Source organism: Nycticebus coucang, chromosome 15 (assembly GCF_027406575.1).
Source record: "Nycticebus coucang isolate mNycCou1 chromosome 15, mNycCou1.pri, whole genome shotgun sequence".
NCBI lineage: Eukaryota > Metazoa > Chordata > Mammalia > Primates > Lorisidae > Nycticebus > Nycticebus coucang.
In genome coordinates this window covers 32,134,519-32,161,924 of record NC_069794.1, presented here as the reverse complement: position 1 = coordinate 32,161,924, position 27,406 = coordinate 32,134,519, and positions in this window count along the sequence as shown.

The window sequence follows — 27,406 nt, the reverse complement described above, 5'->3', positions numbered from 1 at the left end:
TTAATTTAAATCTGTAACTTTTCTCCAAGCCCTTTTAGATTCTCTTTTTTCCGTACCTTAGGGCGGAAGCTTAAGAGTGCCTACATCTCCCCCTGCTGGCATCAAATAAGAAGTGCACCTTTAATATGTTAAACTTCCAGGTGTTCATCCTGAAAATGATGGCCCAATATAAGATGATCTTTTTACCCTGAAAACAAGATTCCTTCCCTCTCTAATCCCTGAAAAATGTTTAAAGCATAAATTCAAAACTTGAAAAGCAATAGTACAATTTCTCGGAGATAATACTTTTCAGAAATCAGATCAATAATGAATCTTACTTGAAAACATTGATTTTAACAGCATAGCTTCGAACATTTATATTTCTAAAATTTGACTCTAGAAATGATTTTGTGATCTTTTGAGCCTTTACATTTTATCCCTGCCTGCAGCCACTGTCTCTAGAGATCATGTCATTATCTGTGGCAGAGACAGGAGGTTCGCCTACCAATTAATAGCTTCTCTCCCACGCTTTGCAGCCGCCTGTGTTGTCCTTGTCACATACAGGTCTACACACAGAGAAACCGGCCTACCTGTCTCCTCTGCTACTGTGGGTACTACAGATGTTCTAGACTGGCTGTCTCCAACCTTTTCTACGAAGGAGTGGTTTCACAGGAGACAGTTTTTTCACAGAGCAAAGGGAGAGGATGGTTTGGGGGTGATTAAAGTGCATTACATTTATTATGCGCTTTATTTCTATTATTATTACATTGTAATGTATAATGAAATGATTATACAACTCACTATAATGCAGAATTTGTGGGAGCCCAGAACTTCTCCTTCATCTTCATTGCCTCAGGTCCACCTCAGATCATCCAGCATTAGATTCTCATAAGGAGCGTGCAGCCTAGATCCCCTGGTATGCACAGTTTACTGCAGGGTTCATGCTGCTATGACAATCTAATCCCTCCCCCCCTCCCCGCCCCCACCAAATGTGACAGGAGAAGGAGCTCAGGCAGTGATGTCGGTAATGGGGAGTGGCTGTTAATATAGATGAAGCTTCACTTGCCGGCCTGCTACTCACCTTCTGCTGTATGACCCAGTTCTTAAGATGTGGGTACCAGTCCACAGGGGTTGAGGACTGCTGTTCCAGACAGTGGAGCATCCATCAGCCTTGATACTTGGGTTCCAGCACTGAGCAAGGTCTCTTGGGTGCCTCTTTTCCAACTGACCCAGGGAGGACTATGTATGAATGAGAAATACCAGTCAGGAGTTAGCACTTGAGATTTTGAGGTTCATTTGTCCCCAAAATAACAAAGTAGCTGATGTCTTCAGAATACTTAACAGCATAATTAGACAACCCCAAGCGCTTTGTGTGTCTCACATGATCCTTACCACTGTCCTAGGAAGTATTTTACATATATTTTATAAATGGCAAAACTGTGTTAAAGGTAGAGTAAATAACTTGTTCCAGGCCACATGGCTAGGAAGTTATGAACCAGGAGTCAACCCAGACTCCAAAGTTCCTCAATTTTTATTTGTACTCTACACAGTTTCATAAACCAAATGTCACCATAATTTAAGGTTAATTATATCAAGTTGGACATTATCATTTTATTTAAAAAGTTAAAAGAGAAGTATACAATTATCCGTTTAACCAAAAAGAAATCTTTTAATCCAGTATTTTAATTTTTGTTTTTTAGCTGGTGGGTTTTTTTATTTCAAAATATCAAGTGGGTACAAATGTTTTTGTTACATGGAAACACTATATAACGTTAGGGCTTTCAGTGTGTCCATCACTAGGACACTGTTTGGTGCATCCAATAGGCAAATTTTTATCTCTCTCTCTCCACCCTCCCCCTTTCTTAGTTTCCAATGTCATTTATGCCTCCTTGTGTCCATGATCTAGCTCCTACTTAGTGAGAACATGTGGTGCTTGCTTTTTGATCCCTGATATCTATATTTCATTTAGCATAATGATCTCCAGTTAGTTTGCAGTCCACCAACCATGTAAAAATGTTCCCCTCTCTCCACATATATACCAGCATATGCAACTTTGGAACTTTGTGGGCTAATCTTAACTGTGGTTAGGTGATAACTCAGGGTGGTTTTGATTTGCATTTTTCTGATGATTAGGAATGATGAGCATTTTTTCCTATATTTGCTAGTCATTCATCTGTCTTCCTCAGAGGAGATTCTGTTCATGTCTCTTGCCCAGTGGTAGATAGGATTGTTTGCTCTTTTTTCATTGGTTAATTTGAGCTCTCTGTAGATCTTTGTTATCAAGGCTTTGTCAGATTCACAGCCTGCACATGTCTTTTCCCATTTAGAAGGCTGTCTATTTGCTTTGATTATTGCGTCCTTAGCTTTTCAGATCAGATGGCTATAAGAGACTAGTTTCATCTCTTGGTTTTCTATTCTGTTCCACATATCTATGTCTCTATTTTTGTGCCAATACCATGATGTTTTGATCAGCATGTGTACTTGTAATATAGACTAAAGTTTGGTAGAGTGATACCTCTGGCTTTGTTTTTATTTCTAAAGATTGCCTTAGCAATATGGTTTTTTTCAGGTTCCATACAAAGGAAGGACCTATTTTTTCCAGTTCTTCAAAGTAAGATGTTGGCATTTTTTTTTTTTTTTCGTAGAGACAGAGTCTCACTTTATGGCCCTGGGTAGAATGCCGTGGCCTCACACAGCTCACAGCAACCTCCAACTCCTGGGCTTAAGCGATGTTGGCATTTTAATGAGGATTATGTTGAATCCATAGATCAATTTGGGTAATCCAGACATTTTGGCAGTGTTGATTCTTCCCAGGCAGGAGCATGGTATATTCTTCCATTTGTTAATGACTTCTGCTATTCATTTCTTAGGGTTTCATAATTCTCTTTGTAGACATCCTTCTTAAAGTGCCGTCTTTGTTAGGCAGATTGCTAGGTATTTTTTGTAAGTTACTGTGAAGGGAAGTATGTCTTTCATTAGCTTCTAAACTTGGCTGTTATTGGCATATATGGAGGTTATTGTTTTGTGGACATTGATTTTACACTCTGAGACGTTACTGTATTCCTCAATCACTTTCAGGAGTCTTGTGGTTAAGTCTCTGGGGTTTTCTAAGTATAAGATCATATCATTGGCAAAGAGCAAGAATTCGACCTCCTCTGCCTCCACTTGGATGCTCTTTATATCCTTTTCTTGCCTGATTGCATTAGCAAGAACTTCCAGCATAATGTTGCATAGCAGCAATAGAGGACATCCTTGAATGATTCCAGTTCTAAGTGGAAAAGCTTTCAGTTTTTCTTCATTCAGTATGATATTAGCTGTGAGTTTATTGTAGACAGCTTTAATCACTCTAAGAAATGTGCCACCATGTGGCGGCACCTGTGGTTCAAAGGAGTAGGGTGCCAGCCCCATATACCAGAGGTGGCAGGTTCAAACCCAGCCCCAGCCAAAAACTGCAAAAAAATAAATAAATAATAAATAAATAAAGAGAGAAGAAGAAATAAATATGCCACCTATGCTTATATTCTTAGGTGTTCCTGTTTGAAAAGGATGCTGAATTTTGTCAAATGCTTTTTCTACATCAATGGAAAGGATCTTTGTTTTTGCTACTATTGATAATGGTGAATTACATTTATGGATTTGCATATGTTAAAAACCAGACTTGCATCCCTGGGATGAAGCCTTCTTGATTGTGATGTATGTATTTTTAATGTGTAGCTGTAATCTATTTGCTAAGATATTATTGAGTATTGTTGCATCTATATTCATTAGTGAAATTGGCCTGTAGTTCTCCTTTTAGTTAAGTTCTTTCCTGGTTTTTGTATCAGGGTGATTTTTGCTTCATAGAATATGTTGGGGAAGGTTCCTTCTTTCTCAATGTTTTGGAATAGTTTCTGCAGTATAGGTACAAGCTCATTGAAGGTTTGATAAAATTCTTGTGTGAAGCCATCTGGTCCAGGGCTTTTTTTGTTTGAAGATTTTTTATTGTTTCTTCAATCTCAGTGCTTGATATTGATCTTTTCATGTGTTCTATTCTTCCTGGTTGAGTCTAGGGAGATGGTGTGATTCCAGGTATTGGTCCATTTCCTCCACCATGTTGAATTTCTAGGCATAGAGTTTCTTACAGTAGTCAAAATAATCTCTTGTATCTCAGTGATATCTGTTGTTATTTCCTCTTTTTCATTTCTGATTCAGGTTATTAGAGATTTTACTTTTTTGTTCCTAGTTAATCTGGCCAAAGGTTTATCAATTTTGTTTATCTTTTCATAAAACCCATTTTTTGTTTTATTAATTTTCTGAAAGATTCTTTTCTTTTCAATTTAATTTATTTGTTTTAATTTAGGTTATTTATTTTCTTCTTCTGGGCTTGAGATTAGATTGCTCATCCTTTTCCATTTAGTTGAGATGATTCATTAAGTTGTTGATGTTCTCTTTTTTTGTGCATATGTAGGCTTCTAATATGATAAATTTGTTTCTTAGGACTGCTTTTGCAGTATCTGACAGGTTTTGGTAGCTCATACCTGCATTGTTGTTATGTTTGAAGAATTTAAAAATTTCCTCTTTTATCTTTTCCTTAAGCCAACTGCCATTCAGCTTATGGTTGTTTAATTCCCATACCTTTGCGTGGGGATGAAAATTTTTGTTGGAGTTGAGTTCCACCCCGATTGCCTTGTGGTCTGAGAAGATACAAGGTATAATTGCAATTCTTTTGTTGAGGTTTGATTTATTTCCTAGGTTATGCTCTATTTTGGAGTATGTTCCATGGGCTGATGAGAAGAATGTATATTCATTAGCTTTGGGTTTGTGTGTTCTGTATACGTCTATTAAGCACAGTTGTTCTAGGGTCACATTTAAGTCCTTTATATCTTTATTTAGTTTCTGTTTAGAGGATATGTCCAGTTTATCCAGAGGGATGTTAAAGTCCCTAGATATTGTGATATCATAAGATATCATATTGCTCACACCAATCAAGGTCTGTTTCGTAAATCTGGGAACCTTTATGTTGGGTATGTAAATATTTAAAATTGAAATGTTCTCTTATTGTATTGTTCCCTTGACCAGTATGAAGTGACCATCTTTGTCTGTCTTAACTTCAGTTGCTTTAAATCCATTTGTATCTGAGAATAAGATTGTGACCCCTCCTTTCTTCTGATTTCCATTTTCTTGAAGTATTGTTTTCTAACCCTTTATCCTGAGTCTTGATTTATCTTTCAAGGTTAGGTGTTTCCTGGAGACAACATATAGATGGTTTATTCTTTTTTCTCCAATGGGCCAGCCTGGGCCTCTTCAGTGGGGAATTCAAGCCATTAAAATTTATACAGAGAATTGATAAGTGTGGGGGAGTTCTATTCATCTTATTTTGTGAAAGTCCATTGGTTAGTTCTATTTTTTGTAACATTGTGGAAGCTAGGTTTTGTCCTTTAGTTTCTGGGTGTTTACTTTGCTGGTGGTCTATTGTGATGGTCAGTAGAAAAGGTCTAAGTATTTCCTGTAGAGTTGGTCTTATTGTGGTGAATTTCCTCAATATTTGTATATCAGCAAAATATTTGATTTCTCCATCAATTTTGAAGTTTAGTTGGGCCGGATACAGAATTCTGGGCTGAAAAAATGTTTTGTTTAAGAAAGTTAAAGTAGATGACCATTCTTTTCTGATGTGGAATGTTTCAACTGAAAAGTCTACTGTTACTCTGATGAATCTGCTCCTCTAGGTCAATTGGCACTTACTCCTGGCTTCTTCCAGAATTTTCTGTTTTGTTTTGACTTTGGACAGCTTCAGTACTATGTGTCTTAGAGATGCTCTATTTGTTTTGAGATGGCCTGGAATCTTCATAGCTTTTTAAGAGAAGTGTTTTATAATCTTTAGTGAAACTTGGGAAATGTTCATCTTTGATATTCTTCAGTAGAGCTTTTCTTCTTTTGGGACATTCTCCTTCCCTTTCAAGGATACCTATAATTTATATGTTTCAATGCTTCATGAAGTCTCATAATTCTCTGAGTGAATGTTCTGCTTTCTCTCTCTTCCTTTCCGACCTTTAACTGCCTGGGTTAGTTCAAGAGCTTTATCCTACAGCACAGAGATTCTTTTTTCTCCATGGTCTAATCTGTTATTGATACTTTCTACTGCATCTTTAAGTTCCCTGATTGACCCTTTCAGTTCCTTAAGCTTGGCCATATCCTTTCTATATTCTTCAACTCTTTCATCAATTTTTTGGTTCTGTTTTTCTACTTTCTCATCAGTTCTCTTTATTGTTTTTTTCTATTCATATTTAAAATTCCCTTTCAGTCATTTCCATTAATTCTTTATAGGTGGAATCCTCTATGGTAGCTACCTCATGATCTCTTGGTGAGGGGATGCTCTTTTTTTTTTTTTTCCTCATGTTGCCAGAATTTTTTGTTGATTCTTCCTCATGGGAGTGTTTTCTCCTTGTTCACTTTGTTCCACTACTTTTTCCTTCTCATTACCTTCTTTGCTTTAAATTACCTTGACTCAGAACTTCAGTATTGATGTGGCTTTTTGGTATAGGGGAAAAAACAAGATAAGGGTAAAGAGTGAGAAGGAAGAAAGAAAAGAAAAGGATAACCAGAAAAAAATGAAAGAAAAATGTGTGAAATAAAAGTATTGGCGAAAAGGAGATAAGGATAGAAAGAGACTGACGGGAGAAATGATGGTGTTCATCAGGTGTTTTGATCACGTGTGCAACTCTAGGATTTTGGGCGGCCAGACTAGGTGGATCCCTCAATCTCAGGAATTTTTTTACCAGGGTGGGCAAAAGCAAGATTTCATCTCTCCCAAATATAGAAAAGAAATCAGCAGTATGTTGCAGTGGGGACCTCTCAATCCTTTTTGTCTGAAGGCTAAAGCTAGATGAACACCCTAGACCATGAACTCATGGCCTCCTTGGGCTAGACAAATGCCATGACCCCCCAGTTCTCAAAAATAAATACAAATAGACAAAGAAAATTAAAAATATGATTATATAAGATAAAGAAACAAAAGGGATATCTTTGCTCTTATATGAGGAATTTATGTAGGAAAGATGAGAGAAGTAGAAAAATCTCTCCTAAAAGACAAAAAAGGAGAGAAATAAAAAAGAAAGAATAAAAGGGGGAAAAAAACATCATAACAAAAATGGAGGAGCCCTTGCTATTGAAGAAAGTAAAAATGAAAAAATAAAAATACAACCAAACTAACAAAACAAAACAAACAATAATCACAACGACAGAAAAGAAAAAAACTAAGGAAAAAACTGACAACAGGAGCAAAAAATGAAAGAAATATATATATGTATATATATGCATTTAAATATATATGTATGTATTTGTGTGTGTGTGTGAATGTAGCATGGACACTAGGTGGTGCTGTGGTGTTAGGAGATGGAGAACACACATGCTTGTTTTGCTATATAAAAAGGAGTCCACCACCACTCTCTAGTTCTGGTAGAGACCTGGTACTGTCTTCCTGACTTATTGGCCCTCAATCAGGGTCTGGTTGCTTTGTCAGCATTCAATCCGTATGGGATTAGAATCCTAAAGCTCTTGCCAGATTTCTTGTGAGGCAAGTCAAACAGTGGCCCTTCTGGGGGTGTGGGGTCTGCTCAGCTTACCCCAAGGATGGTTGCCTGAACTCAGCAGGTGCACCAGAGCTGTCCATGCACTAGGACCCTGCAGACCATTCCTTGTGCATGGCCTTCCCACAGTGGTGGTCCTGCTAGTAGCCCAGCTGATGGGAGATCCATCCCCTTACCCCCTGGGATTCAACCCCAGCTGCTTGATGCTGTTCAAGTCCACTTGCTTGTTTAAGCCTTCCAAGGCAGCTCTAGTGGGCAGCTCAGTCCAAAATCAATAAACTACAGGACAGCCCCTTCCTGTCCCCAGTCCTCCATGGAAGGCTGGCTGGCTGGCTCCTCCCTTACCCAGTCACTTGCTTTCTGTGCTGGACTTCCTCAGCTATGGACCCCCTCACTGGCTCCTGGAGTCCCCCAGTGATTCATTGTACCTCTGGAATGTTGTCCCTGGGTAGCTTCTTCTAGCCAGAGGTAGCTGGAATCCTCTTTCCCATGTCTTATTGCAAGTGCCTAGAAAGGAGATGTCTCTATTCCTCTATCTTGCTCCACCTAAGCAATATACCACATTTCCTTTATCTACTCCTGAATTGATGATACTTAGGTTGATCCATAACTTTGCAATTATGAATTGTATGGTGAATAAACATTTGAGTGCAATTATTATTTTTTTTTTTTGTCAAATGATTTCTTTTTCACTGGGTAGATACACAGTAGTGAGATTGGTAGTTCAAAAGGTAGATTGACTTTTAGCTCTTTGAAGAATCTCCATACTGTTTTCCATAGAGGTTGTGCTAGTTTTCAGTCCCACCAACAGTGTGTAAGTCTTCCCATTTTTCTGCATCTATGACAGCATCTGTTGTTTTTTGACTTTTTAATAATGGCCATTCTGACAGGGGTTAAGATGGTATCTCATTGGTTTTAATTTGCATATGATTAGTGATGTTAAACATTTTTTTTTCTAGTTTGATGGTCATTTGTCTGTCTTGTTTTGAAAAAATTCTATTCATGTCATTTGCCCATTTTTTTGATGGAGTTGCTTTTTTTTTTTTTTTAATTTGTTAGTGTTCTTTGTAGATTCTGGATATTAGTCTTTTTTATATTTCTCACATTTTCTCACATTTTAATAGTATTTATAGTTCCTCCCCTTCTATAGGTTGCATCTTTCCTCTGTTGATTATTTCATTTTTTTTATGCAAAAGCCTTTTAATTTAATTAAATTCCATTTATTTATTTTTGTTATTCCTGTGTTTGCCTTTGGGGGATCTTTGTCATAAATTCTTTGCCTTGGCTTATGTCTAGAAAAGTTTTCCCTATGTTTTCTTCTAGAAATTTTTTGTTCTGCTTTGCAATTACGTCTTTAATCCATCTTGAATTTATTTTTGTATGTGGTATGGCAAAAAAAAAAATTATTAAGCGTCTACTTTGTTGAAAGTACTATTCTAAGTATTCCGAGATACATAAAAAGTAATCTTTATCTTCATAGCAATTACATTCATGCTAGGAAGATCAATAGAAGAGACATGAAAAACTCAATAGCAATATAGGAGACTTTATTAATGGTCTCTGGTTAGTTGTCGTATTAGCCTTTCACATTTTAGGTGATCAATGTTTTCTAGGGAAAAGGAAGAGGGGATATCATGAGGAAAGGCAATGAAGGTAAATGATAGGATTATAGTGTGGATTCCATCCTACTAGTAGAGTAGTCAGGCAGGGGTACTTGGAATAGGTGTGGCTTCAACATAAATTTGATAGGTGGGCAGAGTTTGCATTGAATGGGACAGAGTATTTCAGATGAATAGAGTAGCAAAGATACATGGGGATGTACACAACATCTCTAAGGAGAGTGAGCAGTTTCATTTGGTTGGAACAGAGAAATTATATGTTATTCAACATTGTGAGATGAGGCAAATGTGGATAATTGCCACCAAATTATGAAGTTCCCTGTGATGGATAATTTCATGTGCCAACTTGGCTGGGCCAGGGAATGCCCAGATGAAGCGTTCTTTCTGGATGTATCTTTGTGAGTGCTTCTGAATGAGATTAGGAATTGAATGCGTAAACTCAAGGTTGATTATATCCCCTCTGTGTGTGGCTTTCATCCAATCCCTGAAGAGCCTGGATAGAACAAAAGGTAGAGAAAGGAAGAAGTCATCCTTTTTTTATTTTTATTTTTTCTGCCTCTCTGCTTGAGCTGGGAAATCTCATTTTGTCTTCTCCTGAGCTTAGGGTAGAATTTACATCATTGACTCCTCTGGCTTTCAGGTCTTCACATTCAAATTGGATTATACACCATTGGCTTTCCTGGGTCTTCAGTTTTTAGAAGACCAGATTGTGCAACTTCTCATGCTTTGTGCTATGTGAGCCAATGCCCTAAAATAAATCACTTTTTATCTATATAGATATATGTCTCTGTTGGTTCTGTTTCTCTGGAGAACTGACCAATACAGTCCTTATTAAGAAATTTGTATTTATAGGCAGAAAGACATCCTTAATGTCTCTATACTATTGAGCTGTCAGTGAGATACCACCATCTAGACAGCGGCAGGGAGACCAGGAAGAGTGTTCATTAATACTGGTAGCTTAGTCAAGGCTGAATTTTTTTCATTCTTTTATTGAAAGATTCACTTCTATCCTCTCTGGATTTTAAGTATTTTTTTGAAATGTTTGTATTTTGACAAATTTTCCCAGCCATTACTTTGCTCTTGCAGATTTTTGGTGGTGTGTTTTTTTGGACTACCTCATCTCATGCCACTCCCATTGGTGTTTCAGAGAAGATAAGAGGTAAACAGGGATGTTAATCAATGTCTTCTATTTTCTCAGAGACATTGCATAGTTTAGAAGTACTAATGAACGAGTCTCTGGGTTCCAAGAAGAACTTCAATATGAAAGATAAGAAGTAGAGGTTGCTACTTGAGAAGTCAAGTGGTTCAAGGGAAGTCAAGTGGTTCAACATAGTGGCAAAGGGCTACTGATCATAATTCTCAGTCTCATGAAAAGATGTGGGCCAAACTGATTTTTGATGAAGAAATACACTTCTATTTTTAGAGTATTTTATTTCTGTGTTTTCAACTTATCTGTTTTAGTGTTGGCTTTATTTCAAGCTTATTTGTGTTCAAAAGGTTCTGAAAGATTGATGAAGAGTCTTGAAGAAGAACATTTTCTTTCACACCTCCCTCCGTATATGATGCATCTATAAAAGAATTTAATCAGAATTTTTGTTTTATCACTGTTGTCATCATTTTTATTATTACTTAAAGAATTGGATTTCATTGATTCTTATTTCTAACCTCTTAAAATCCCTTTGGATTTTTAATCAGCAATTCCCAGTGTTTGCCAGTTTAGTACCATCTGCAAATTAGTTAATGTGCAGTTTAGCCTTTCTTTGAAATCAGTAATTAAGATGTAAAGTAAGACTGAGCCCAGGACTAATTCCCTGGGCTTCCCACTGGGACCTCTCCTGAGCTCCATAACTCTTTTATCACCACCTCTGGTTTATCTTCTTCCAGCCAAATTCCAAGCTATTTTGGTAGGGATATAATTAAGTTGATTTATGAGGGTCAATAGATTAATTTTATTGTATAAAATGTTGTCTGATACATATGTTTATTTTACTTTGCTTTTCGTTTATTTACATTGAAACTTTGTAGCCAAAGAAAAGAAGAATATTTTACATCAGGCTAACACTGACATTTTCTGTTAGATGATCACTTAGTCTAGAGACATACTCAGACTGTCTCTTAAGATTAATTCTGTCATTTAACTGCAGCCAAAGTGCATCATCTAGAATATAATTACAGTTCAATGGTCTTTTTTTCTTCTTTCTTATTTGTTATTTTTAAAATTTTTTTCCAGTTTGATAGTATCTTTCTTCTTCTTTAGGATAAAAACAAAAATTTATCTCTATTTTAGTAAATCCATTCACTTATTCCCTGATCAGCTATAGAAAAATCTTTTGTTTTCATGTCTTAGGCATTTTCTATTAGCTGCCAATTATCTATGTCTCAGACTGACATTCAAATAATTAAATATTCAGGTGCACTGATCTTGCCACCAAGGGTTTTATGAGCATTTGAGAAATTTGTTTAAGTTTAATTGGGAAATTAAGCCATGGGGCAATGTTACTGCAAAGCTATACTGCTGTGTTCTGAGTAACTAGACTAATCTAGGTCAGAAAAGCACAATAAGACGTACAAACACCCAAAGAACGCAAAATTGTGCTTTTAATGATGGCCAAATTCTGAGGTACTTTAATCTTTCCAGGCCTCTTTCTTCCTTTGGTGTACAGATGAGGCTCTGGTTTATAACCTGAATCTTCTTAATGATTTCTGGTCCCTCTTCCCTATGGCTCTCCTTTCTCCCTTCAGAACTTACTCAAGTATTTTATTACTTGTGTGTTTGCAGAACATACAGCTCTCTTCTCTGTAGTGTCAGATAATTTTCCTAGCACTCTCAGTTAGACATTGGTTTCTGCTTTTCTGGGAAATGTATCCAGACGAGTAGTAAACATTTTTTTTTTTTATTGTTGGGGATTCATTGAGGGTACAATAAGCCAGGTTACACTGATTGCAATTGTTAGGTAAAGTCCCTCTTGCAATCATGTCTTGCCCCCATAAAGTGTGACACACACCAAGGCCGCACCCACCTCCCTCCTCCCCTCTTTCTGTTCCCCCCCCCCATAACCATACTTGTCATTAATTGTCCTCATATCAAAATTGAGTACATAGGATTCATGCTTCTCCATTCTTGTGATGCTTTACTAAGAATAATGTCGTCCACGTCCATCCAGGTTAAATACGAAGGATGTAAAGTAAACATTTTTATTTCACCATAAATACATGAGAGTTTATGATGTACACAGAACTGTAGAATGATTGATTATTTCTTCCCAGCTGATCATTAGCTACCTTCTGGCAGAGAAAACTAAATGAACGGGTCTTGTTCATTTCATTTTCCTTGAAAACTTTTCTTAATTTTTTTCCTTAATGTCACTGAGCATTATCAAAATCAAAAGATAAAGAAGAAAAGGAAAGGAAAATAGAAAGGAAAGTAGAGAGGAAGGGAAAAAAGGAGGAAGAAAGAAAAACATGAAAGCATGTGAACTTGTTCCTAATTTTGAGCTCAAACTTTCTATTTCAAGCTGTTTTCTATTACCTTCACAGTCACTAGGACTTTTATTTTATTTTATTTTTTTAAACCTAAACCTCTTGGATTCTCCTTAGGTGAAAAATTTTGAAGCTACTGTTTAGTCACATTTCTCCTTTTTTGCCTTCGAGTAAGTAGAGGGATTACTGGAATTGCCTTAAGAGACAATTTTATGTATTTGACTACTGATATCATGACCCTTTTAAGATGAAGATGGAAATATTAAGTTCATTTCCTAATACAAGTCTTTTAATTATTAGCTTGAGTAAAATTAAAGAGAATATTGTCACTATTATTCCAAGTTTAGTAATTTGTTGCAACTTGGGTACTTACCTCTCGCCATCAGATTTAATGTGTCTGTGTGTAATCTTGGCTTTGGCTTGTGATTATTGTGTTCTTGTCTTTGATTTGATTTGTCATGATTGTATACGATTTTCTTTTTATCTGTGCTACTTTATATTGATGGTGACTTATAACAAAGCTCTACTATACCTAAAATATAATGTGTAAGAATAATTAAGGTTGTTTTTTGTTTCTCCAGGCAATGCTATAAACATAACATATCCATACATATATCAAATACATAATCTTAAATATTGTTTGAATCATATTAGACTCATTTTTATTCTGTGTGCATTCTCTTCTTAGTTAAAAAATCATTTACAATTGCTTATTTTTTTCAGATAATCTAATAGTCTAAATTAGTAACATAGGGATAATAGCGTTTTTAATAGCCAAGTAGAATTCATTTACATGATAAATAGTCACTGTTTTCTACTCTACCTATATTAAATGGTTTTGGGAACAGAGCTATGACTGTAAGAAATTTTGGCCATGACATGGAATTAAACTATGAACCTACAAGCGCCTAACTTGGATATCTCTAAATTAAAATGACATACCTGTGAAACTATATGTAACTTAGAAATCATCTACTCTACATATTCAATCAAGGATAAGATAGCTCAAGTTCAGAGAACTAAATATCTCACCTAAGGTAGTACAGAATGATTGTAGCAGCTACAAGGATAGAATTAAGCCATTCCATTTTCCCTCCATAGTATGGCTTCACACAAATATGACAGAAAACTGAAGGAAATACGTATTTGTTCTTCAAGGGGAAATACTCAAGCATTGTAGCTAGCCTTAATGTGCACCAGTGAAAAAATAAATTTGTGTGCTACTTGTGAATTAGCAAAGTAACAGATAGGTTAACAATTATTGAAAGCCTTTGGCTCTGGCTCAGAGGTAAAGTAATCAGAGTACAAGCCACAAAAGCAAATGGCCTGGGTTAATTAGATTGATACTAAAATCAGCTGTAAAAGAACCCATTGTTTAAATATGCCAACAACTTAAAACAAAGACTGCTTCCAAATGTGTTTATCTATTGCATTGTATAAAAACTTTTCTAAAATTATTTAAATCTTAGAATTATGTCTTAATTCCTATCTTGTTCTTCCATTAAATAAAATATTTAATTATGGACAAGGTCAAGTATCATGGACACCATTAGATGGCAGCATTAGACAAAACTATTGTTTGCATCTTGTAAAAAAATCATGTTTTAAATCGTCATCAACGTTAGTTTACATACACTAATGATTGTATGGATAATAAGTTTTTAAATTTAAAAAAATGAAATGAAAATTGGAGATTCTGGGCGGCGCCTGTGGCTCAAGGAGTAGGGCACGGGTCCCATATGCCGGAGGTGGCGGGTTCAAACCCAGCCCCGGCCAAAAACACACACAAAAAAAAAAAAAATTAAAAAAAAAAAAAAAATTGGAGATTCTGATATAAGAGAATGACACAGAATTTAGAAAAAAAAGGAAGCTGTCATAAGAACATGAAAGCCAACAACAGGTTAAAAGGTGTCGTCAGGAGGACAAATGGGACTTCTGTTTACCATCCTGGTTCCATTACTGTGTGATGCCATACACAGCACTGCAAAGCTTGATATATTGTTAGGTCAAAATTATTTTATTGAAAAAATAGTAAAAGACAAGTTGTCACTCTGTGATGTTCACTCTAACTTCACAATAAAAATTAACACATATTCCATCTATTACTCAATGAGTAGAGACTGGTAATTTTGAGTCCCCAAGAGTTGGATATTTACCTAAATATAATTTTTTATGACAATGATTTAACATGGAAAAGAAAACTTTTTAAAGAAAAGATTTACATTTTGTAAGTTTTAACACTAAGAATCCATTTTTTCTTTGAGGTAGGTGTTATCCTACATGAAATTTGACTATAGTATATTAAGTGTAATTTGTTCAAAAGTTTTGACTTGGCTGGTAGACATCCTGTATGATGAGTGTTAAAAGGAAAAAAAAAAAAGAGATTGAGAATAACTTCAAATTTTTTACATCCCCAAATTACATATAAGGTATAAGAAGGTACATTAGATCCTATGGCTAGGTAGTATTTTTTTTCTGATGAAGAAATACTATATTTCAAATTAGGGATAAAGAAGTTAGCAAGACTGGGAGGCTCTACTTCTTTTATTTTTTTAATTGTCTAGTGGTGGACATAAGAGAAACATGACTACTCCATGAAAGGGAAAACAGGACCACTGCATTTTAACAGTTTTCACTCCTTCATTTCTTCCTTTGTAGTACCAGCTTCTGACATAATGAGAGAAAAGATGCCTATTGGGAACAGCTCAATTCCGTGACAGATTTAACTAGGTGAGATCCTCTTTAATGCCTGGGACTTTTTGGAGCCTCAGTCGCATCCTCTTATAAACATAGTTTATCCAGTATCCAGATCTGTAATAGCGGAGGCTTGACTGACAGATTATTCTTTCTCGAATTCATTTCCAACAGTAGTGTTCTAGTCTAGTTCACTGAGTTTTAGTTCTTCCACATAAACTTTGTCATATTGAGAGTGTTTGCTCTTGTTTATGTATGTGATGATTTTTGAAGCTAAAATTGGTTCCACTCTATCCAGAAGAAACACACTAGGAGCTGCCTGATGTTCAGGGTGCCTGACTCTTTCATGCTCCAGGGCATATTGTTATCACCAGCTGCGGTCAGACGAAAGAAAAAAATCTTCATGCCTGTGATGTAGTACAGTACAATTAGGCACATAATGTGGATTTTATGCTTTTCTCTGAAACATCTGGCATGTACTACTGTCTAAAAGCAAAGCTCAGAGTGCCAGACCTCCTGTAGCATTTTAATATCAATGTGCCTTTTCACATATTAGTTATCTAGATTTGTGCCAGTTTTTGAAAACACCACATCCTGAATATCACCTCTTGAATGGGTGTAAATTTAAATGCTTGCCAGGGGGTTATGTGTTTGTTGGGGGAACTAATATCTGCCCTAATCTAAATACCAAATGAATTTTAGATTGTCATTCTAACCCAGCATTAGCATTGGCCCTTGGGAAAATCTTTGTTTATGTATTTTTTTCAGACACTCAGAATTAAGAGTCAATCTCTCTAAACTTTTGTATTGGTATTTCTGACATATAAAGTAAACGTGTACATGGTTATTTCATCTGTTCATAAGGGAAAGGTTAGTAATAGAAAAATTTAAACAAGTTATCTTCAAGTGCCCAGGGTAAAAAGGACCCCGTCACTTGGGGGAGAAGATTAAATGCTATCTTGAGGTCTTTATGAACAAAAACCTCTCTGACTGAGATCCATGATCTTCACCAGATAGGGCAACAGGGATTAAAGCAACATTTCTAGCAAAATGTACTGCTCTTACTTAGCAAGCCATCTTTATAAGATTTTGTTTTCCCATAAAATCCACATTGGAACAAATAAAAGATAGAACAAGTGACACAAAAGTAAAACTAAAAATAAAATGAGAGTGAAAAAAAGTATGTGATTCATATATGCAGACCTTTTAAAAATATCGCAAAATGTGAAACACACATGTGGATGCAAAATGGCTTACATTAGTTTAGAAAGACTCTTTGTCAGGATTCTTTAAGCTATATTGAAGTTTTAACAAGTAGATTATGGAATTGTCTGATGGATTCTTACTGCAAAATTAAAACAAAATGTGTTATAAGTTAGTGTCCACATCCCCAGATAATTGCCTTATGATTCATTGATAGGTTTAGTGAAGAGATTACCTGGAAACTTATTTTTTGTTGGAATGTTGATTCTGAATAGTAGATTTAATGCCCTTGTGCCATTTTGGTGGAGGTCTTGCAGACATCTTAGGTCATTATTAATGAACTCTTAGGGCTTAGTTTCCTCATTTATAAGTAACTTAAGTATAAGTTACAAAAGGATCATTCCTAATTTCCAGATCTAAAATATCTAGTCCATGGATAGTAATATCATATTATATAACTGTGAGATGAATGCCTTGCTGTATAGTAATGTTATTAAGTCTGTTATTTGTACATTTTGGTACTTTCACACCATAATGGTTCTTAATATTAATAGTAAAAAGCAAGGGCCACCAAATCACCAAATTGTGATATCAAACATGTTAGAAACAGATGGCAGTGGCAGTGCTGAATATCTCTAAGTAAAAAGACAGATGGACTAGGACTTAGAGTATAACCCTGGACAGTTCTAAGGGGTTGAATGACAGGACTTGTTTTTTCCTCTAATTGAAGAAGTAATTTGGTGTGAAAATGGGGAGTACTGTTTCAACTATATGTCTATAGGACAGAATTCAAACTCTCTTTGAGTTCCATATGGGAAGTATGGGAGTTCCAGAAATATGGCTAATGTAAGCTACTTTGCCACTGAAATGTGTGAAATGCCGTGTAAAACATAACAATATTGTTTTAGTTAAAATACAGAAGATGATTTAGAGGGAACATTCCTAATTGCAGAGGCAAGAAGGATTATTATATGCAGAGTGCAAGCACATGAATTAGAGCTCTTGGTTCATGGGGTACTGACAATCAAATACGGGTCCAAGAGGGGAAAACAGTGAGCTACAGACTTGCATGAGATGCAGAGTATAAAGTTAGAAGCCTGAAAGAGTTTCCCCTTTCTTAAAGAACAGTCCTGGGAAAAGTTAAGAAAGCTTGTCTCTAACTACATAAGGAAATAATAACCATAAGGGAAAGCCAGCAAAAACACAAACAAGAACTCTCTCAACAACAGGTCACTCCAAGGGTTGGTAGAAAATACGTATGTGTGAACGATATTTAAATCAAAACAGTGGGACTTATAATAATTATTTTCTATTATTTTTAATGTATACTTGCTTCTAGTTTATAAAATGTTTCACTAGTACATGGTGTTTATTTTGTAACAAGAAAAATATTGTGAGGGTTTCTGTTTTGCAGCATTCAATATCGTGATTTTGGGGGAAGTTTCAAGTTGCTCAAAGATCAGTCGTAACACAAATATTTAAATTTCCTGTTGAATTCTAGGTTTATTTAAAATGTTGTGGGCAATCCTAATGTACAGGCTTGTAACAAAATTCTATTTTTATTTTTTAATAAACCTTGCTGTTTTTTTTCACTGCTGGTGTTTTTAACCAGTATTGTTGAAATATTTCAGTAATCACAGACCCAATTGTTTTCCCAATTCATTATTACATCCCTAAGACTTCAATATCTACTCTCTGACAGCAGTATAACATGTGTGATAGTCTCAGCTAGAAGATGATATTTTTATAAGTCCATTGTCTTAATTCGATGATTAAAATACACGATAATTCGTTAATACCAGAATTTGTAAGTAAGGTAAGTAAATTATTTTTGGAAGGAAAGAGTTTTGAGCTAGAAGCAATTGTATACCTTCCCTGTATGTGTGCAGGAGTACAAATAACCTTTCTTTGTTCTTCTTTTCCTCCTTCTTTTTTTAACCTTGCTTTTTGGAGCCCAGAGGAGGGGGCACACCTTGCTCTCAGTGGAAGGAGGGGGCAAGGGCTAACAAGAGGCTGCCTTTAAAGATAGTTGAAACCCTGGGGGATTTTCCTCACAGGTTTTTGGCATTGGAAGGTCTTTGAAGATTTTCGGATTTTTGCTTAACAGGTGGTCTCTGAACCTGCTGCTCTCACTGCTGATCTGAATCCACACAGGCCAGCATGACTCCTACCCGCTTGGTTTTCTGGAGGTAAGGCCCCAGGAATCTCTCCACCCTCCTTTTTTTTCCACCCAACGATTACTTTTCTTATGGGAGGGTAACAATTTCCCTCCCCCTCTTCCCCACTCACTACCACCTGGCACTTCAGGCTTTGAGCTTTATCAGACGGAAAACAGGAAAGGAAGAGTGATAAGATAGAAACTATCCACTAGATGGCAGACTTGATTAAGCAGAATAGTGGATTAGGCTGTGAACTCGGGGTACAAAATCAGGTAAGAAGAGATTACTGTAAAAGCCAGGGCTTGGGCAAATTCCCCCAATACTGTCACTCACCTGCTCAGGTGCTCTGAGCTAGACCTGGTACAATTTCTATATTCCACAAGGAAGTGGATTTAGGGAAAGACCTCATGGTGTCTGCCAGTTAGCTTGAGAAATACTTTGTGATGCTGTCACCAGAGGTAAGAGATGCCTCTCATGGTTCTTGTTCAGAACTGGAGGCTTCCCAGACGTATATCCACATCCACCCACACAGAAAGCCAAACACCTGTTGTTTAACGTATGATTCAGGATACTGGCATTGTCCCTTTTTTTGAGAGAGTATGAAGACCCACAAACTCTAAATTGCCTGTTATGGCAAATTGGCCCAATGCAAGCCGAAGAAAGTAGGCAGATTATTGTTCAGTTTTTGGCTCAAGTTTACACTAGTAAGTTATTTTTTGCATTGTCAGTAATCACTATTTTCATAAAGTACTTCAAGATTGAAATAAATGTTATGAAGAAAATATAAAGAACTCAAAATTTAAAATGCACCCTAAATTTTGTTCAGCTCTGATTTGGGTTCATCTAACATCAACACACTCTTATCACATGTTTTGTACAGTCAATTTATCTGTCAGCAGTTTTGCATGATTTAGATGGCACACAAGATGTTTTAGAGCCTGAACAAGAATAGATCAATGGCCATTTATATACTCTCGATGTTTACAGGTAGGATAGCTTTTGTGAAAGCTGTCCTGGGATTCCAAGTGACATTGAAAACCTTATAAAAAGTGACTGAATGCTTACTGTGTCAGGAATGCACCTACATACCTCATTTCATCTTTTCGGTGAACCCAGGACCCAGGTGCTCTCAGGAACTCTATTTTCCAGTAGAGGAAGCTGAAAGCAGTTACAAAACCTGCAAAAATCCCACAGCAAGCACCGATAAAGTAGAACTAGAGGACAGAATAATTCAGAATAGTTTCAATCTGCTCTTGGAAGCTTTTTTTTTTTAATTGAACAAAATGTATGTCATTTGTGGTTGATTCCAGCATTATAAACATTTTACCTCTATTTAAAGGATGCATGCAGAGTCAATTTTATATTTTTCATGATAAGTAAGCATTAATCTATGCATGTTCTGAATAAGGGATAGTAGACACTGTAGACTCTTAATTAGTTTAATTAATTATGATCTAGAATCCAGGGCTTATCTTTTCCAGGCAAATGTGGAATAATAGATTAGGCTGTTGTATGTACAGAACTTAAGGAGGAAAATGGAACTCTGATATGAATGATATATTATGTGAATCCAGCCTAATGATAGTCAATTGTTTTTAACTTTTGCAGTTATATAAATTGTTGGTGCTATAATTTCTGTCTAAACTGATGGGAAATGGTATTGAGTGACAACTTCATCTTGTATTTTACATTTCTCCTATAACAACAACCCAGTAGCTAAAGAGGAATCAAGAACTCCTATTCTCACTCTCGTCTTGCAATCTTTGTAATTTAGAGTAATATCAGATTTCGAAGATACTTGCGAAGATAGTAGGGGAGTTCCTTTCAACAGCCCCATCCAGCTTCCTCTCACATCAACATACTACTTAACATAGTACATTTGTCAAAATGCAGAAATTAACCTTGGTAAACTGCAGTAACTAAACCACATGCTTTATTCAGATTTCACCAGGCTTTTTATCAATGTTCTTTCTCCGTTCCAGGATCCAAACCAGGACACCATGGTGCATATCTTGCCCTTTTCTTTGCATCTAATTAGTGTTCCATCTTTTGTTGCCTGTGTTCTTTGATGCGAACCATCTTGAAGCTCAGAGAGCTAATGCAAATCTCATGGGAGTTGAGCCTAGTGGGCACCTGCTTGTGCAAACCTCTGCTAGGGGTACTTGAGATTGTGTTAGTGTCTTCAGCTCATTCCCAACTTTTCTGCTTCCCTACCACATTGAGCTACTCCAAAAAGAGACCTTTCATCCTATCTATTAAAAAACATGTGGAGTCAAAACAAGTGCCCATCAATTCACGAGTGGATTAATAACATATGGTATATATGCATACCATGGAGTACTACTCAGGCAGGAAGGATGACTCAGTGCCTTTTGCAACAGCCTAGATGGAACTACAGACCATTATCTTAAGTGATGTATCTGAAGAATAGATAAACAAACATCACATGTACTCACTATTAAATTGGAACTAACATAAGAGCATACTAGTAAGTAAAACTTAATAGAAATAAAATGGGGAGTGGGGGGTGAGTGGACAAAAACCTACCTAACAGGTGCCATGAACAGGATCTGGGTGATGGGCACACTTATAACCATGACTCAAGCATCATAAAAGTGGTCCATGTAATCAAAAATATCTGTACCCATGTCATACTTTGAAATGTAAAAATAGAAATATCGGAAAACAAAACAGAATAAAACAAATAAATAAACAAAAACCTCTAAAACAGTACTTTGTCATTGAGAAGATAAACACGGATTTTTAAAGCATGCTTTTTGACACTATTCTTTTTCATTATTTTTTGGTTTATTCAATAACTGGGTCACTGCTTCTTTGGGAAGACTACTAAGGAGGTCTCCATACAATCAAATATTTTTGGTAAGTATAATCTAGGTATCATTGCTGTGGCCCTTCTTATTTTGTTTTCCTCACTTGTTTTCCAGAATTATGAGCCATTCAGTAAAAACACACCAAAAAGTATTGCAATTCTCTATTGGTCATACAAAATAATTGTTAGCTCTCCTGGAAAAGGAATTTTAGCATAAATTTATAAAAGGGATCTCAAGACAAAATCGTTTTTAATTTCATATGGAACAGGAAAGATCATTACAGGCTGACAACTACTTATAAATAGTACACTCAAGACAGTCACTTGGGTGATGAAGAGGTTACATTTATTATTATTATAATTTTTGGTATAAATAATGAGGCTGCCTATACTGATTGAAAAATAACTTTCTAGTACCTCAGCTACCAGCTCTGGGCTTGGGCTATGCCCTTGACAGTCACACAAATAGGAAACTTACACTAAAACCAGAATCAAAGGCAGCAGGAGTGGGAATCAGCCTACATTAGCGAGCCATTGAAGCCTCTCTCCAGCACGGATGAACACTAAATCACTGGTTAGATCTCTGGTGATTTCCCACTTGAGAGACGTGAAGGAAATGGCACATTCAGAGCAACAGCAAAGCTGTAGCAACTTGTCAAAATACTTTCTAACATACAGGCTTAAAATTATTAAAAACATGATCTTGATAGAGCTACTGAAAATATTCCCACCAAGTATTTGATTTGGCAGTGACCTTTGAAGGAGCACGTCACTGCATATGGAAGCACTGGGATTCATCGGATGGGCCTTCTTTGGCATTAATCACTTTGGTCACAATTAACAAGAGTTCTTTTGTGGCTCAAGATAGAGATGAGACTTAAGTGACATAAAATTATTGGTCTTTTCTCAAGTTGCCTAGATAATGACATTGACTATTCTTTCTTTTACTTACGAATACCTGCGCTGCAGTCAAACCATTTACTATATCTTTATGAAACAAATAGACTGAGTGTTGGACAAAATTCTGGTGCAAACTAAGAGACTAGTAGCAGATCCTAATGCTGATTATTCTGTCTTATAATTGGGGTTTACATTAGAGAAGTAAAATTTGCTTTTTTATTTCTGTAAAAGAGTCGTATCATGTTTTGAATTAAGTTGAAAATGCATATTCAGCATCTGTTCTTTATTTGTCTAGCAAGGAGCAGTGTTGTTTGCAATTTAATTAGCACTTTTGGGGGGTGCATGCTATGTGATAGGTAGTATGGGCGTTTGTGATTAGTGAAACTCATATTCCTCACATTTTTTCTTTCTTTCTTTTTTTTTAAGTTTATATCAAGAAGAGAAGGAAGTGGATAAGAGGAAGGAAAAAAACCAAGAAAGCAGGGAATGAAAAAACATATAATGTTTGTTTTTATTTTGCTAAAATATAATTTAGTTTTCATAGATTGTATTTCCATATTTAATAGCTGTGTTTGTGAATCATCAAGGCTTATGTATAGAAGAGTGACATACGTTATCAAGATTTGGATTAGATAATAACTACCCCCCCTCCCATGATCTATAATTCCAATGTAGGATCTCAGTAAAGGCTCAGTGTTTTCTTACTTTTGAATTTGATAATCATGCAATAAAGAAGTCCAGATATATCAGAAAACAGAAGGAAATATTTTTAATTAGACAGTAAATAATCAGTGGACCAGGATGTTAGTTTAGGTTTTTAGGTTTTGTTTTTATTAATTTCAGTGCACAATCTGGAAAAAATGAAAAATCCATGGACTTCTTTTTCTTTTTCCAGCACAGAACCTAGTGGGTAAGGATGGCTCAGCAAGTACATGCAGCAGCCAATTAAGGTAGAATTCCAGAAAGTCTAGTTTAAGACCCTGGATAGAGAGATAAAAGTGTATGCACAGTCAACAGAAAATTAGACTGTGCATACTACTATACTATGAAAGTGGAAATTTAAGTGAAGAGAAGGGTGTGAAAAACAATTCAAAACTGAAATTATTAAATCAGTTTAACTGACAAAAAGTGAAGCATTCAGATTAATTAAAACTTCAAGGAAGACATGGAATCTGTATAAGACTAAAGAATAGGCCAGTCGTTGTGGCTGACTCCTATAATCCCAGCACTTTTGTTGGCTTAGGTGAGAGCATCACATGAGACCAGGAGTTCAAGACCAGTCTGGGCAAGATAGCAAGATCCCATCTCTAAAAAATAAAACAGCTAGGGGTGGTACCATGCACATGAATAGCCATGTAATCCTGGCTACTCAGGAGGCTGAGGCATGAAGAACACTTTGCTTGAGTCCAGAAGCTCGTGGCTACTGTGAGCTTTAACTACCACTGCACTCCAGCCTGAGCAACAGAGTGAGACCCAGTCTCTAAAATAATAAAATATAATAAAAAGACTTTGAAGAACAAGTTGGTTTTAGTAAGTCTGGGAGAAGCAGGAAGTAATTGTAAGAGGAAGTATGGTAACAATAGAATTCCAGAGTTACACAACTGCAGGATATGTCTTAGAAATGCAGCAGAACCTCCACAGTTGACCACCTTCCTACACTGACCACCTCTATAAGTTGATCTAATTTTCGTAGACTGGAAATGCACCATATGTATGTGTCATATAGTAGGCCTAGTTCCTTATATTGACCACCTCCATATTTTGACCAGTTTGTTACAGTCCCTTGAATGGTCAACTCAGAGAGGTTCTACTGTAATAGTAGCCCTACTTTATAGAAAAATGTGGGGAGATAAAATTACAAAAGTGAGGACAGACCTTTAGTGCCAGGCTAAAGAGCTTAGGCTTAGTCTCAGAAGCAATGAAAAGATATTCCCAGGCCTTAAGTATATGGATGACATGATTCAAGTACAGTTTTCCAAGTTTAATTTAGAAATAAACATAATGTGATTGATATGAGATACTTATACTCAATTACTGGCAAGATGACAAATGGAAAAGTTTTACAATTATCCAACTATGTAACCAAATGACCTGAAATAAAGTAGGGAAAGTGGAAATTTAAGTGAAGAGAAGGGTGTGAAAAACAGTTCAAAGCTGAAATTGGCAGGATAAGACTTGGCATCTAATTGGATTTGGGTCATCAAGTAGGGAGAGGAGTTGAAAACAGCATAAATAGCTCTGTGTCTCTAAGATTGAGATGATAGTGATAACAGTTCAAACTGAGAACAGAAATACTTGCATTTACAAAGTCATTATGAGAATTAAACAAAAATGTGAGGAAGTTCTTTTAAACTTGCACAGTCATGTGAAGATGTGGTCTGCTTAGAGAAGAAGAAACGTATGTAACAGCCAACAGGATGAGAAGGAGATGAATTCTATATGAGGAATCCTGAGTTAATGTGTATCCAAGTGGAGATGGTCAAAAGTGTCATTCTCAGTGACCTTCATAAGCAAAAATACAAACATCTACTATCAGCAGTAACAGGACAAAAAGACCAGCTTAGAAGACAGCTGTGAAGATTATCAGAAACATGATCGAATGGTCACATCCATTTGATAGTGCTTAGGCAAGTAAGGAAGGAAGCAAGGCATTATACAGGGACAAAGAAAGGATATTTATTGGTGTAAATGAAAAGTACCAAACTCCTCTACTCATGCATTTCATTTAACACAAACATTATGCTAGGTGGTAAAATCTTTGTGTTATCAATGAAAAACATGGCAGAGATTTTAAGTGAATTAAGACTTTTAATTAATAAAGAGTGAAGCTGGCTTTCTGGTTCCAAGACTGGTGTCTTTTAATTAGACCATCTAGACCTCAGTCCTAGTGTGACCACATACTTGGGCAACTCATTTGGGGTGAGGAAATCCCTCCGAGTTTTGTTGCTACCACAATAAGGTGGGCATGGTAATATTTAACATATGTGTTTGCTATAAGGATAAAATATAGGAAAAGATTATGTAAATTGTTGGGTGTTGGACAATATTAACTGTTATTTATGTGTAATGATCACTGCACTAATTTAAACATACAATAGTCCAAGTCTACATAGATGAGGCCACTAGGAAATGATTAAAGTACAGTTGACTTTCTCTACCCATCTGACTTATAATTCTCAAAATTTATTTATATTGGCTAAATACCTCTCAAATATTTCTTCCACTTGATTTTTTAATGCAAAACAAAACAATAGAATTTTCTGTTCTGTTAGATGGAAAGTTATAAGAATTATTTAAAATTTACTCTAAAAATTATTTTATCTCGAATCTTAAATCTCTTTGAATATAGGTATTTAGCTATTAGGGTCACATTCCATACTGCCGTAAAGATGGCAATCCTTATTTTATTATCCTTTATAATGCATTTATAATGTTTAAAAATATATTCAAGACTTCATAACTATGGTTAGCATTTTGTTCCTTTTGTGTTTATGTTCTTTGAAAACCTACCACATTCAATAGCCATATGTATGTTAATGAAAGAATAATAATGACAACTAATAGAACACAAGAGTCAAGTCGGTGTACAACTATCAGAACAAAATAAAAAAAAAGTATAAAGACAATATGAATTCAGATCTGAAGCTTTCTGGTTCTTAACTTGTTTTATGTTAATGAAACAATTATTAGAACACACAAAACCCTTCCTTTTTAATTTGATACATTGAGTGGTGATGTGAGTTAATTGAACCATTGGTGGTATAATAAGATGCAATTGGTGTGATTTATCAGAGGATGACATGGTTACAGGCATTGCTTCCACAGAAAATAATGGCTGTTATTACCACTTCCTGAGGTGAGTAGGTAAGCCATAAACCTGGGTAATTGCTATATAGGTCAGAAGATGAGGGGTCCATTCTGCTTTTTATCTAAGTGAGTGTTTTAAGGCTGTCACATGAGAGGCATACTTACTAACTTGGAACTTATTTTTCCATTTTCTACAAACAATATCAATACTGAGTTTGTTTAGGCTATTCTGTAATTTTAACCTATTTAGCTAATTACTGAAGTGAAAAGGCCTTAGATCGCTAAGAACTTTGAGTTCTAATGTTGGTAATTAAAGGGTCATCTTGGGTCTTCCTTTTCAAGTTGTATTATCTTGTTGAGATATTTTCCAAAGTTGTTATTCTACTGGAGTAATCCTCTAGGATTCTGCACCTGGAGAAACAAGGCCTGTGCTTTTTCATATGTGATTCAGAGAGACTATTACACACCACCCACCGTACAGTGGGGAGAATGAATAAATGATCTTACGTCCTTGATTTGCAAAATGTAATATGGCATTCACATTGTTATATTTCTGTCTAACTCAAATAACTTCAAAATAAATAAAAATTAAATCAATATCATTAGATACCTGAGATATATTTATCTGGATATGGGATTTATTTCTGCCCTATAAAGATACTAGAAAAAGAACTTACCATATGTTTGTACCATGAAAAATAAATCCATAATCTTGGAATGAGTTGTAGTTTATGCTGAGAAAATTATGTCTTAAAATAACAATAAAGTATCCATTCCTCATTAATCTCATATTCATCTATTGAATTTATTATTTAAAATACAGTTTATATTAATATACATTTTGAAACTTTTTTATGCACATACATGTTTATTTAATTCTTACAACCATTCTGAAGTTGGGATGATCAATCCCAGTTTTAAAGATGAAGTGAGATGTGGTGTCATGACTTAATTTATTACACAAAATGAGAAAACTTTGAGAGAAAAAAGCAAAGCTTCTATTAACTAATGCAAGATAACAAGTATAAGCCAAGACTTTCAGATCAGAAAATATAGACACCAAAATTAGATTTTATAAAGGAAATACAATGAGAAAGTACAGAGCCAGAAAATATATATATATATATATCTTCCTTCATTGTTTGTTAACCTTATTTCACAACAATCCGA